Source organism: Alosa pseudoharengus, unplaced genomic scaffold (genome assembly GCF_046254945.1).
Source record: "Alosa pseudoharengus isolate Yale_2024_CS ecotype anadromous, Long Island Sound unplaced genomic scaffold, YU_APseudo_1.1 YU_APseudo_1.1_scf_1, whole genome shotgun sequence".
Lineage (NCBI taxonomy): Eukaryota > Metazoa > Chordata > Actinopteri > Clupeiformes > Clupeidae > Alosa > Alosa pseudoharengus.
Window position 1 is genome coordinate 6,634,121 of NW_027468564.1, and position 13,118 is coordinate 6,647,238.

Below are 13,118 nucleotides of genomic sequence, written 5' to 3' on the forward strand. Positions count from 1 at the left end.
CTCTCTCTCTCTCTCTTTCTCTCTCTCACACACACACCTTTTTTTGCCTTTTGTTGTCTGTCCAACCTCCTCTTTTTCTTTCTTTAATTTTTCCTTCCTTCTTTCTTTGTATTTTACTTTTCTTGCCATATCTCTTTGAAATGGTAGCCTGGTTGTTTAAAATGCCATATCTCTCTTTGAAATGGTAGCCTGGTTGTTTAAAATGCCATATCTCTTTGAAATGGTAACCTGGTTGTTTAAAATGCCATATCTCTTTGAGATGGTAGCCTGGTTGTTTAAAATGCCATATCTCTTTGAAATGGTAGCCTGGTTGTTTAAAATGCCATATCTCTTTGAAATGGTAGCCTGGTTGTTTAAAATGCCATCTCTTTGAAATGGTAGCCTGGTTGTTTAAAATGGCCTGACAGAAATGTGTTGAAGTTCTTTCTCATCTTCTCATATGTCTTTGTGCAGTTGTGTTCTTCTGTCTCAGCCCACACTTCTCACCCTTTTTCCTCTTATCAACATCTTTCTTTGATATTTGTTTTTCTGTCTGTTTCTTTTTTTCTGAAGTAGCAAATGTTTCAGGGTTATTACAAATCCAATAGGCTGTAATGCCAGTGAAAGTCCTAATCCTAATGATCTGAGTGTGTCTCAGGCTCCCATGCCCAAGGTCACTGGTTCAAGCCCAGTGAAGGACTGTTTAACACAAGTCAGGTCACACACACCATGAAGTTGTGACCAGAGCAGTAAGGAGGGAGAGAGAGAGACTATAAGCCACCCCCAGTAGCCTGACTACGCCACCCTGGGCTTAGTACCCAGGGACTTCTTTAAGAGAATTTGCTAAGGAAGGTTTGACACAGGTCCGAAAGCACCAAGCAGACAACGCGAATTCCAGTCAAATCATAAAAGTTTATTAAATAACCAAAGGGGGGAAGGGAGGAGCGTCCTGCAATAATACCTGAAACAATTGTTTAAGCTCTCTGCGGAGGGAACCATCATAAACATGCTCAATAAATTGATCACGCAACATTACCTCTGCGTTAGTTACAGCATGTGGTGCAGCCTGTTTAACCTTCCCCATAAGGTTCATCAGCGCCAGGGAAAACTCCAGAAGACCCTCTCCATCCTGCTGCTTTCTCGAAAAAAATGCCTCCTGTAGGGATACATGAGATTGGGAACAGCCATACAGTTCATGCAATATAGACAGTACTTTCACTGGGTCCTCCCGTTCAATGGCAGGGCGATATTTAATCTCCTCCCTCGCATCCCCCTCTAAGTGATCAAATATAAAGAAAGCCTGGTCAAGTGTAGAGAGATGACGAGCCCTCATGCAAGCCCACACTTCTTCCTCCCATTCATCAATGCTAATACCTGACCCGCCCCTAAACGTAGGACATTTCTTATCGAGGAATAAACACAAGTCTTTCCATTGGTGGACCCTGAATCACAGGTGGAGGCACTAGCCGGGCTGGTGCATCAGGGGTGGCTGTGGAGGTAGAAGCAGTAGTGTTCGCCCCTGCAGCAGCCCTCTCCTGGCGCAGTCGTTCATTATCAGCCTTAAGCTGAGCGACCATGTCTCTGAGTTCTTGCATTTCTTCCTCCATATCTGCCACAGTAACCTACTGCAGAGAATAATCACAGGAGCAAAAGGAGGTGGGGAGCTACCACCAGAGAGGTCCAGACTGCAGAAGGTTCCCAATCCGCCGTCTTCTGGTCGGCTGCTGTCTTGTCTTTATCTACCCTAACCTACCACACAATCAAGAACCAAACACAGAAAATACAAAAAAATGGTTTCACAACCTAAACACTACAAAACAATATATTGTGGAATTCACGTTTACGCTTTATTGTGCAATCCTGCCGACTACGCCAGATTGTGACCAGAGCAGTAAGGAGGGAGAGAGAGAGAGACTATAAGCCACTCCCAGTAGCCTGACTACCCCACCCTGGGCTTAGTACCCAGGGACTTCTTTAAGAGAGTTTGCTAAGGAAGGTTTGACACAGGTCCGAAAGCACCAAGCAGACAACGTGAATTCCAGTCAAATCATAAAAGTTTATTAAATAACCAAAGGGGAGGGAAGGGAGGAGCGTCCTGCAATAATACCTGAAATGAGTCAGAGGTTATGAAAGTACAAAAATATTTATTATTGTTATCTTTTATTATGATACAATATGAACAGGTGATTTCTAAGTGGGGCCAAGGCTCCACTAGAGCTAAAAAGATACAGCAGATGGGGGCTTACCTGAGGGAGACAGGCTAACTGGAGGTGTGTTCTAAGTTCCAGCAATCACACGTGCATACACACTGCAAGAAAGTGACTTACCAGTGACACAGCAGCCCACCGCAAGCAACAATGACACCACAAATGTGCAGCTACAGGGTCCCACCACCAGGTGACTAGCCCTCCTCTAAGAGGGCCCCACATCTGCTAAACAAACAAATAAAACAGCACCACAAGGGAGCAAAAATACAGTAAGCCTATACAGACGTTATGGTAGATAATGCAGGCGCACCAGGACAAAAGAAATACAAACACACGCAAATGACAACCAGCACCAGACCGACACTAAGCAGTTACCAGGTTGAAGCATATGCCACTTATGCCCCGCTCCTCTACTAATGCGGCAAGCAACATGCAGGCTGACATATAAACGCCAAATAAACCCAAATAATACAGGCAGACGTAGACATTAAGTTAATGCCCACAAAAAGAAACAAAACAGACACGGACCTTACTTGAAAACGGCACACAATTAGGCTACACCAAAATAAACTAACTACAGACAAGACAGCAGCACGACCCACGCTATGCACCCCACGTAGATGGGAAAAGGCCACGCTACCTGGACAGGACAGAAAAAGACATTGAACATAAAGCCTTCTACTGCAGCCTAGAAAGTTACCCATTAAAGCAAGCATCGTAGGCCTACATACCTATCTTCGTAACTACGATTAGTGCACAAAGAGCCGTATGGAGAGCACTCACCCACGTTCAGCTACAGGCATACAGGAGAAAATGTTACGACTCAAAACAGAAAATAAACTACGAGAGATTTAAGACAAACATAGGTGCATACCTGTAGAATGAATAAGGGATGGTGTCTAAAACACGGGCAGCAGGAGTAGACTAGCCAGTGACCGCGAAGCTACAGGTGAAGACAAACATGGATTAAACCATGTTATTAGTCCGGCAGCAAACGGAGTTTTGAAAAAACCTGATGACTGAATCCGACACGCTAGGGGGTTAAACAGGCAGAGCTTACAACGCTTCTTCATACCTGGGTGGTTTTATACTGTCCGGCCAGTAATCAGTGCGAACAAACTCCGGTGTGTAACTAATCACCACGCCCCCCTAGTTAGCGGGAGCAGGCCAGTATGGGACATGTAGGGAAAACAGACAGACATGGGGAAAAGACTAGGGATGGGCAGAACGAGGCTTTGTGAAACAACGAAACGTTCGAAGCAATTGCGCCGGAATGTGTCGAGGTTTCGAAACAATCCGACACCCGTAACTCCATGTTAGCAAAACTAGCCACTAGATGTCACCATCACATTTTGACCGTGAAGCACAACTGGAACGCACGATTTCGTCCACAGCTACGTGGTTGAGTGGTTAACACACTTGCATTCGGCCGGAGCGTCCGGTGTTCGATTCCCTGCTGGTGCTTAGAAATTTCAGACTATATGCCTTCAATAACAAGAATATTTTTATATCTGCCAGTTAGATGTTTTGTTATTTCAGTTTCATAGTACATTATCCTTTGGAATATGCTGGAGAGGAAAATGCTACAATGGTTTTAAAATGTAGGCTATGCTTATGGCCCAGGGGTTTTTTTGGGAACATGTTGTAGGGAAATAAAGGATACATGCGTTAGACTAAACAGGTACAACATGGGAAAAATAAACAACACATTTTTTGTATGTCAACATACATTTTTATTTAGGAATAACAGTTGTTCTGCCGTCTTGGCATTTAATCTGTTTCTTGTTTTTGAATAAACCTCCCCAGCCTTGGAAAAAATTATTTCACAAGGCACACTTGTTGCTGGCATGCACAAATATTTTTTGGCCATCACAGCTAGGTTTGGATAAACCACTCTCCTCTCCTGCCAGTATTTCAAAGGGTCAGCTGTTCTTGAAATAAAGGCATCAGTTATATATTTTTTTACTTCTGCTACTATCTAAATATTAACGTCACTAGACTATATCTATCTAAACTATCGCTCACTGTCTGTCTCTAGCCTGTCAACTAATCTATATCACTAACCTATCAATCACTAGGGATGTGACGCTCGAAGCTGACGTTTCGAAACAGTGTCGAGCTTCCGAAACGCAAGTGTTTCGAACAGTGTTTCGAAGTGTGGTTCAAAACGCCCATGTCACGTGACCATGGCTTAGTGAGGCTTCGTGGTGTTTCAATTTGGTTTGGACAGGTGCACAGCCTTACCGCGCGAGCCAATTACCCGAGTAAATACCTGTTTGATCTAAATTACAAAGTCCCAGAATGCTTAAAAGTCATTCAAACACATTCTATCTTTGTGGGTTTTTTGTGAGGAGAGAGATTTTGAGAGATATAGCGACATAGAGACATATAGAGATATAGCGATTTATAGTGCATTCTTGTGATTGATAGGTTAGTGATATAGATTAGTTGACAGGCTAGAGACAGACAGTGAGCGATAGTTTAGATAGATATAGTCTAGTGACGTTAATATTTAGATAGTAGCAGAAGTAAAAAAATATATGACTGATGCCTTTATTTCAAGAACAGCTGACCCTTTGAAATACTGGCAGGAGAGGAGAGTGGTTTATCCAAACCTAACTGTGATGGCCAAAAAATATTTGTGCATGCCAGCAACAAGTGTGCCTTGTGAAAGAATTTTTTTCCAAGGCTGGGGAGGTTTATTCAAAAACAAGAAACAGATTACAGATTAAATGCCAAGACGGCAGAACAACTGTTATTCCTAAATAAAAATGTATGTTGACATACAAAAAATGTGTTGTTTATTTTCCCATGTTGTACCTGTTTAGTCTAACCTGCTTCACATGTATCCTTTATTTCCCTACAACATGTTCCCCAAAAAAAACCCTGGGCCATAAGCATAGCCTACATTTTAAAACCATTGTAGCATTTTCCTCTCCAGCATATTCCAAAGGATAATGTACTATGAAACTGAAATAACAAAACATCTAACTGGCAGATATAAAAAATATTCTAGTTATTGAAGGCATATAGTCTGAAATTTCTAAGCACCAGCAGGGAATCGAACACCGGACGCTCCGGCCGAATGCAAGTGTGTTAACCACTCAACCATGTGGCTGTGGACGAAATCTTGCGTTCCATGTTGGCTATTTATATTCTTCGTCTGAAGCAGTTGTGCTTCACGGTCAAAATATGATGGTGACATCTAGTGGCTAGTTTTGCTAACATGGAGTTACGGGTGTCGGATTGTTTCGAAACCTCGACACATTCCGGCGCAATTGCTTCGAACATTTCGTTGTTTCACAAAGCCTCGTTCTGCCCATCCCTATCAATCACAAGAATGCACTATAAATCGCTATATCTCTATATGTCTCTATGTCGCTATATCTCTCAAAATCTCTCTCCTCACAAAAAACCCACAAAGATAGGATGTGTTTGAATGACTTTTAAGCATTCTGGGACTTTGTAATTTAGATCAAACAGGTGTTTACTCGGGTAATTGGCTCGCGCGGTAAGGCTGTGCACCTGTCCAAACCAAATTGAAACACCACGAAGCCTCACTAAGCCATGGTCACGTGACATGGGCGTTTTGAACCACACTTCGAAACACTGTTCGAAACACTTGCGTTTCGGAAGCTCGACACTGTTTCGAAACGTCAGCTTCGAGCGTCACATCCCTAGAAAAGACAGAGAAACAAGGTGAACTGGCTACAAAGGGAATGTAGCCTACAACCATCCCTTTTGGTCGAGTCTGACGCCACTCTTTAAGTGCTTCTGATTAGACTGATTAGGTGTCTGACTTTTTAGCTCCACCCTTCCTGTTTCTGCTGCAGTGTGTCAAGTGTGTGAATGTGTTTCTTATGGCTGCTGTTACTGATGTCACAATAGAACTCTGAAGTTCGCCTACAAAAAGGCTGCCATCTTTTACATCCGGTATCTGGTGATTTTTCCTTTGGGAAAATAACATGGGGATTTTGAATTATCGCACCTGTTAAACTCTCGCGGGGATGAAAAAAGTCTGAAATGCAGACGTTTTCCTAGACAAACTTTTGTCCTCTGCCTTCGAGTGGATACTGTAATCTCCGGTACGTGAGGGTGGCACACTTAGATTTTTGCTACCCCAGAGCTAACTTGCAATGCAACTTGCCATAGGTAGTTAGCTTCAATTAACAACCGGATCTCCTTATATGGGCAAAGATGTCCGTTTTGGTTCTTTTTTGTAGGCAAACTTCAGAGGTCTATAGAGCCCTCTGTCTCTCATGCGGTCTGACTCAGTAGGAAACGGTTGTCATGGGCACTGATTGATGATCATCTTCCTTCCGTTATCCTGCAGGTGGCAATACTGAGCATCAGTGTGTAGATCCAACAGCCTGAACTGGATGGGGTCTGTGGTGCAGAACCCCAGTGGAACAGTAGCCATCTGTTCCATAGCTGTGCCGCATGTACGTTGGTACACGTCCCTCCCGACGCCTTAAGAGTTGAGTGAGTGAGAGAGTTAGCAGCCTGGGCTCTTAGTTCAGCTGGACTCCCGATCCGTGGTGCTGCTGTTTGTGGGTTCAAGTGGAGGCGAGTGCAGGGCTGAACAGCACATAGTTCAACACACTGCAGGTCACACAATGAAGTGAGCATATGCACACAGACACAGCCCTGAGCAGGATAGGGTCTGCAGTCAGGGAGCACACACACACACACACACACACACACAGTAGAGTGTTGATCCAGGACCCTGAGCTGGATGGAATCTAACCCTGTTGTCCAGCAGCTCCTGATGTGAGCACACACACTGTTAGGATTTGCTATTGCTCTGATGTATGTGACCTAATGGACCGTTGGATTTGTGTAGATATCTATGAAAGGTGCACATACACACACAAACTGGAATGGAAATGACAGTGGATTGCTACTTTCACACACACACACACACACACATACACACATACACACACACACGCACACACACACACACACACACACACACACACACACACACACACAAACTGGAATGGAATGGAAATGACAGTGCATTGCTACTTTCTTGTCAAAATGCTGTTGGTCCTAGAGGTTTACTATAAAAAAACACCTCTATGGATGTGAAATATATGTGTGTGTATTGGTGTCTTTCTCTGTGTGTGTGTGTGTGTGTGTGTGTGTGTGTGTGTGTGTGTGTGTGTGTGTGTGCGTTAGAGAGGATGGCATTTAATGATGTCATTGAAGTACTGTACCATGTAAGCTGTTAAGAAAGGAAATGGAGATAGTGGTTTGTGTCAGGTTAGTTAGTTAGTTTATTTGTCCTTACATAGGACATTTGTTTTCACCTACCATACAAGCCTCACAGACATGAAATACATAGATACACACAGTTACGGTTCTTCACCCACCACCCTGTTACCACATACCCCACATACCCACATAGATTAACAGCACATAAACAGCACATATATCACAACAGCACATATACAGCACATATACATCACCTTACACAGATACAAACATGTGGGAGTGTATTTCCAACACACACATACAGTATTTGTCTGAATAAATGTACTCTCTTGTAAACAAACAAACACCTGTATGGAGGGGAAAAAATGTGTGTTTATATCGGGGGGTGTGCGTGTGTGTATATGTGTGTTTATATCAGGGGGTGTGCGTGTGTGTATATGTGTGTTTATATCAGGGGGTGTGCGTGTGTGTATATGTGTGTTTATATCAGGGGGTGTGCGTGTGTGTATATGTGTGTTTATATCAGGGGGTGTGCGTGTGTGTATATGTGTGGGGGATTATTTCCAACAAGTGTTTGTCTGAGTCAATGTAATCTGACATGAATCCTCTCGGCATCTGATTGGATCTCTAGTGACGTCATGTTTCGTTCACGCCAAAATAGCCTAGTGGACGGTAAGAATATGGATCGAATCAGTGGGTTGTAATGGGATGTATTGCACATTTTAGTAATTATAGTGAGATTTAACCTCAGAAATGCCCTTCCACGACTGTTGGCTTATTGTCTGGAATAAAACAACATCCACTTTTTTGATATATATATACATACTTTGTTTAGTTGTCTCTGTTTTTCGGGAGTATTTTCAACCATGATTGCACTGGTATCTCATCAGTCTATCAAGCAATTAGGCAAAGTATTTGTCAGCATATGGCAAGATATGAATGTAAATGGATAATATTGTTCAAGTGTTCGGAATAGACTCAGTAAAAGAGCACAGTCCTCCTCTGCCAAGTATACTGCTGGCCAACATTCAGTCTCTGGAGAATAAGATGGGTTTAAGGGCCAGAATAAGATATCAACAAAACATATCTGCAGATATGTCAAGAATGCAACATCATCTGCCTACTCCATTCTACGGGTGGACAGAACACTAAAGGCAGGTAAATCCAGAGGTGGAGGTGTCTGATTCATGGTGAATAGCAAGTGGTGTGATCCCAGAAATATCACCATCCTGTCACACTCTTGCTCGCCTCATCTGGAGCATCATGTGTCATCCATTCTACCTTCCTCGGGAGTTCATGGCAGTCATCGCCACAGCTGACTACATTCCACCACAGGATACAGTTACAGCCCTGTCTAAACTCCATAGAGAGTGCTGAAGAGTGCCTCTAGTGATGAACAGGGAAATACAGTTACGGCCCTGTCTAAACTCGAGAGTGCTGAAGAGCGCCTCTAGTGGTGAACAGGGAAACTGCAAAGGCAAGTTTGTGAAGAGAATAGCCAGGAGGTCACCTGGTGGCAAACTGTGAGACTGCAACTATGTAAAATGGTAGACATCCATACTGTAATTTAGTGCCCCATCAATATGTAACATATACTGTATATTGTAACTCTCCAGTATAAGTGAGGGTAGCTGTGGTGTATAAAAACATTGAGAGGGAAGTGTGAACAGGATTGTTTCTGGACTGGCCAGCCAGCACTCTGTCCTTCTACAGCGTCTTCTCGGATCCACTCCCCCACCTGCACACGTTCACCTCCACATTCATTGAGCCCCTCTATGTAGGATGTGAGCTTGGCTACTCAGACTCTGTGTCCCTGTGCAAGATCACTTAGTGACCACACGCTGCACAAGCACCAGGGTCTGGGGAAGAGACCAGCTCTCCTGCTGCTGGTCATTCACATAGACTTTATTCTTCTATACTTTATGTAAAATAAAATCAAGCACCTTGATTATCAATGCAGACTGCATGGTGCTTGATTAATACACCTGTGGAAAGGGACTTGATGAAACCCATCAATAAATAAGTTGTACATGTAGCATTCTACATTCTGATGGCATGAACTAAAAACCAAAGATTCTAGAATCTTTGCTAAAAACACATGTTGTTGTCATGGTGACGGTTCTTCATAAGTTGATATGTGTAGAATAGGCCTGCTAGCCTACATTATGTGCATAATTAAGCATTTATTTGAAATGGGTAGATTTTTAAACTTGAGCTCTGGTAATAATCTCAGCCATGTTTTAGGAAGTCTTCAAGTTCAAACATAACCAACTAGCTCTAATCTATTTTCATGAGAGAATGTCCTGTTTAAAATTGCATTTAATCTTTGTGAAAATGTTATTATCTACTGCAGTAGGCCTATCGGCTACTAAACACATGATAGCCTAGAAAAATCATATTATATTATATTGGCACAGCATGAACTATAAGATTGTCCGAGAGTTTGTCTGCAAATCCAATGTTTTTACTTTGAATCAGTGCAAGCTTTCGGTCGGCTGAGTATATCCAATTATTATATCTTTTAAGCTACCTACTAATCCTGCTCCTCGACAGATGAGCGGTGATCTTTCACTTAATTTACTGTAATCAATGTATCCTGCCATAACTTTGATTAAAGCTAAAATCGCTTTTGACAGGGGGAGGGACTTTTAAGTAGGTCTAACCAAAAGCGAAAGCACACAGTCAGACTCCGCGTCAGTAAGTTTGTCTTGTATCGCGAGCACATAGTTTGTAGCCTAAGGTAAGAAACCCACTATTTATGTGCATATTGCCATTCACTTTGTGTTTTCGGTATGTGGAATATTTGGAATAAACTAATTAGAATTTCGTTGCATGAGCTTGTCGTCGTTGTTTAAGATTTCCGCCTTTGGGGAAGGCAGGCAGGCAGGCCTTGTCCAAACAAACAAACCACTAGTAGGCTAAATGTGGGCTTGCTAACATTAAAATATAAGATAGGCTACTGAAAATATTATATATCTTACTTTAACTACATAGTAGGCTAGCATAATATGTCGAGGTAGCCTACTCTTTTGCCAGGTCCAGATTATGGCATCAAGCACAAAATCGTCGTGCGTAACTAGATAGGCTAACCTACTACAGGCGCTAGCCTGTGACCAGCAAGGGCATATGTTTGCATAGGGACATGTCCATACTGCAACACTTTGGGGTGACGAAATTGTCATACCAATACTTTAGCGAAGTCATTCGTATTATTTGTTTTATTATGATGAAGTCGTTCATGATGCGTCCTCATAAAGTGTAGCCTACATCACCAGTACAACCAGTTTAGATATGCTGTCATTTGATTGGCTGAAACGTGAAAAGTGTCAAAGCATAGGCCTCTTGTCGCGTTAGTGGCAGACACATAGGAGGCCTGCAGGTGTGTGGCCAATGATCTGTATTAAAATAAGAGATGGTTGAAGTAAAAAAAAAAATCTGGATGAGTATGTGTATTGTTATTCTGGATGTGTGGGTCAACCCTGGTAATGGGGCTTAGCCTACATGGTTTTCGACATAGATATTAGATAGCTAGATATGGCATTGTCTTTTCTATTAGGTGGCATCGTAAACGCGGCCGCCATATTGCTGGGGGCAGCTCCTTTATTGTCTATGGGCAACACTTGCAGGCAACCACGGACACCTGTCTGATTTCCAGTCAGAGTCACATGCTCCTCCAGAGTCACATGCTCCTCCGTTGGCCTCCAGTGATTGTTGCCACCAAGATGGCGTCGTTATTTACGTAGGTTCTGGAGCCCAATGCGGTATCTAGCTTTCTAATATCTATGGTTTTAGGGTCCCTACCCTTGACCTCTGACCCCATGGGCCTGGCCTGGGATGAGCGTGCGCTTAATCCAGACCCAACTGTCATGATAAAGCAAACTAGACTACAATAGACCTCTCCAGTATAAGTCCCGCCTCCTAACTTCCGTATCCATCCAACTTCCGGGCGTTGATTGATTGTCTATGAGAAATAACATGGCGTTTTTAAAGATCGTACCTGTCAAACTCTGTAGGTGACAAAGTAGAAAAAGCTGCTGGGCAGATTGGCCTACACACTTCTGCCATCTAGTTTCCACTGGATTTTTTTTTATTTTCGGTGCTGTTTAAGTACCGTAAAACTTCAAATAATCGCCGAGTCCCTAAGAGACGCCTGTCTCTTTTAAACGCCTGGTGTGGCTACAGGTTTGGGTTAAAGGCCGGTCTCCAGTAGAGGCCTGGTCTGTTTTTTAGTTTCGGGTTGTATTTAATCTTCTAAAACCCATCAGATCGTCTGTTTAAAGATTCGCAATGACACGAAACCGTTATATAGAAAGGAGGTTACAGCAGTGTGAATTAGATGCACGTCGTTACAAGCCGTCGCAAAGCATTCACATGTCTGGTCACAGTTGCAAGGTGTTAGAATGTTGCATCAAGTTGCTGCTCATCTCGTTGCGAATCTTGGGTGTGATTTGGGCTTAAGTATGGCGCAGACTGCGCACGTTATGATTAGATGGAATTAAAAGAATGCGGTCGGGAAAAGCTAGAGTTCCAAATTGTATAACCAATTTTTTCCTATATGAACTAGCCTATGCCTATATGTCCAACTTCGTCATCGTTAAATTCATCCCTTGTGTTTAAAATTTGCGGATAGGCCGATGGTAAGCTTTTTTTTATGCTGGCAACAAAACCAGAACGGTTCGCGAACGTTATTCTTTATTCTAAATGCCATGGCGATAAAGAGAAAGAAGTCAGAAAAGGAATTTACCTTAGACAAGGCTAGAGCCCGTCTACGGACATTCTCTGGCTATATAACCTACTGAAATAGGTTAATGATGTAAAGTCAAGTGCGCTTCTATGGGACTGGTGTGTGCGCGCACAGTTTTTATTGATGAGTCGGAGTGGCAAGTGCTGCATATATAGTTGCAGTGGAATGTGGCTGCCCAGGGCAGTTATTCAGCACCCCTGGTCAAAAATATGTTCCCGCGCGCCTGGAAGTAGGCTATGATTTGAATGTAGACTGTTGTCAAATTTGGCAAATACAAAACGGGAGAAACAATATGGTTCATGCTCTCTCATGCGGTTTCATTCTTGCTGAAAAGGAGAGAGAATGAAACATTAAGCACGTTCCACTTTTGCATAAATAATTCCTGAACGGTTTTGGTCAGGGCTGATAATGCAACTGTATTTGACAAGGACCGATATAGGCTATTTGCTAGTGACAAAATATGAGCTTTCAGTGTGATACGATCTCTTTGTAGATTACGTTTCATTAAAATGTGTGTCATCTGTTCTGGCTATGCTATTTGGATCTTACTGTATCTCACTCAATGAACAACATCTCAACACTAAATGAATGATGATCCGTAATTGTCATCAGATAGCCTAGTCAAATAGGTAGACATTCAGTGTGTTTGAAATAATTAATTCAATAATATTTTACATCTTTGCAGAGGAAAAGTTTTGTGTAAAGGGAATTAAAGGCCTGTCTCATATAGACGCCTGTCTCTAATACTAGCCGGTGCAGTTTGGCGATTTGGGAAAATAAAAGCCCGGGCTATTATTTGGAGTTTTACGGTAGTATAGTCTATAGTATACTACTTAAATGGCACCGACAATCAAAAAACCCAGTGGAAACTAGATGGCAGAAGTGTGTAGGCCAATCTGCCCACCAGCTTTTTCTACTTCGCTACCTACAGATGTTTCACCGGTATGATATTTCGAAACGCCATATTA

General features: G+C 42.7%; 1 protein-coding gene across 4 annotated transcripts in view; it reads left to right on the forward strand.

The window, feature by feature from the left end:
* The window catches only part of LOC143135392 (NACHT, LRR and PYD domains-containing protein 12-like), a 270,809-nt gene that overhangs the window by 62,468 nt on the left and 195,223 nt on the right, over window positions 1-13,118 (forward strand). The window lies entirely within an intron of this gene.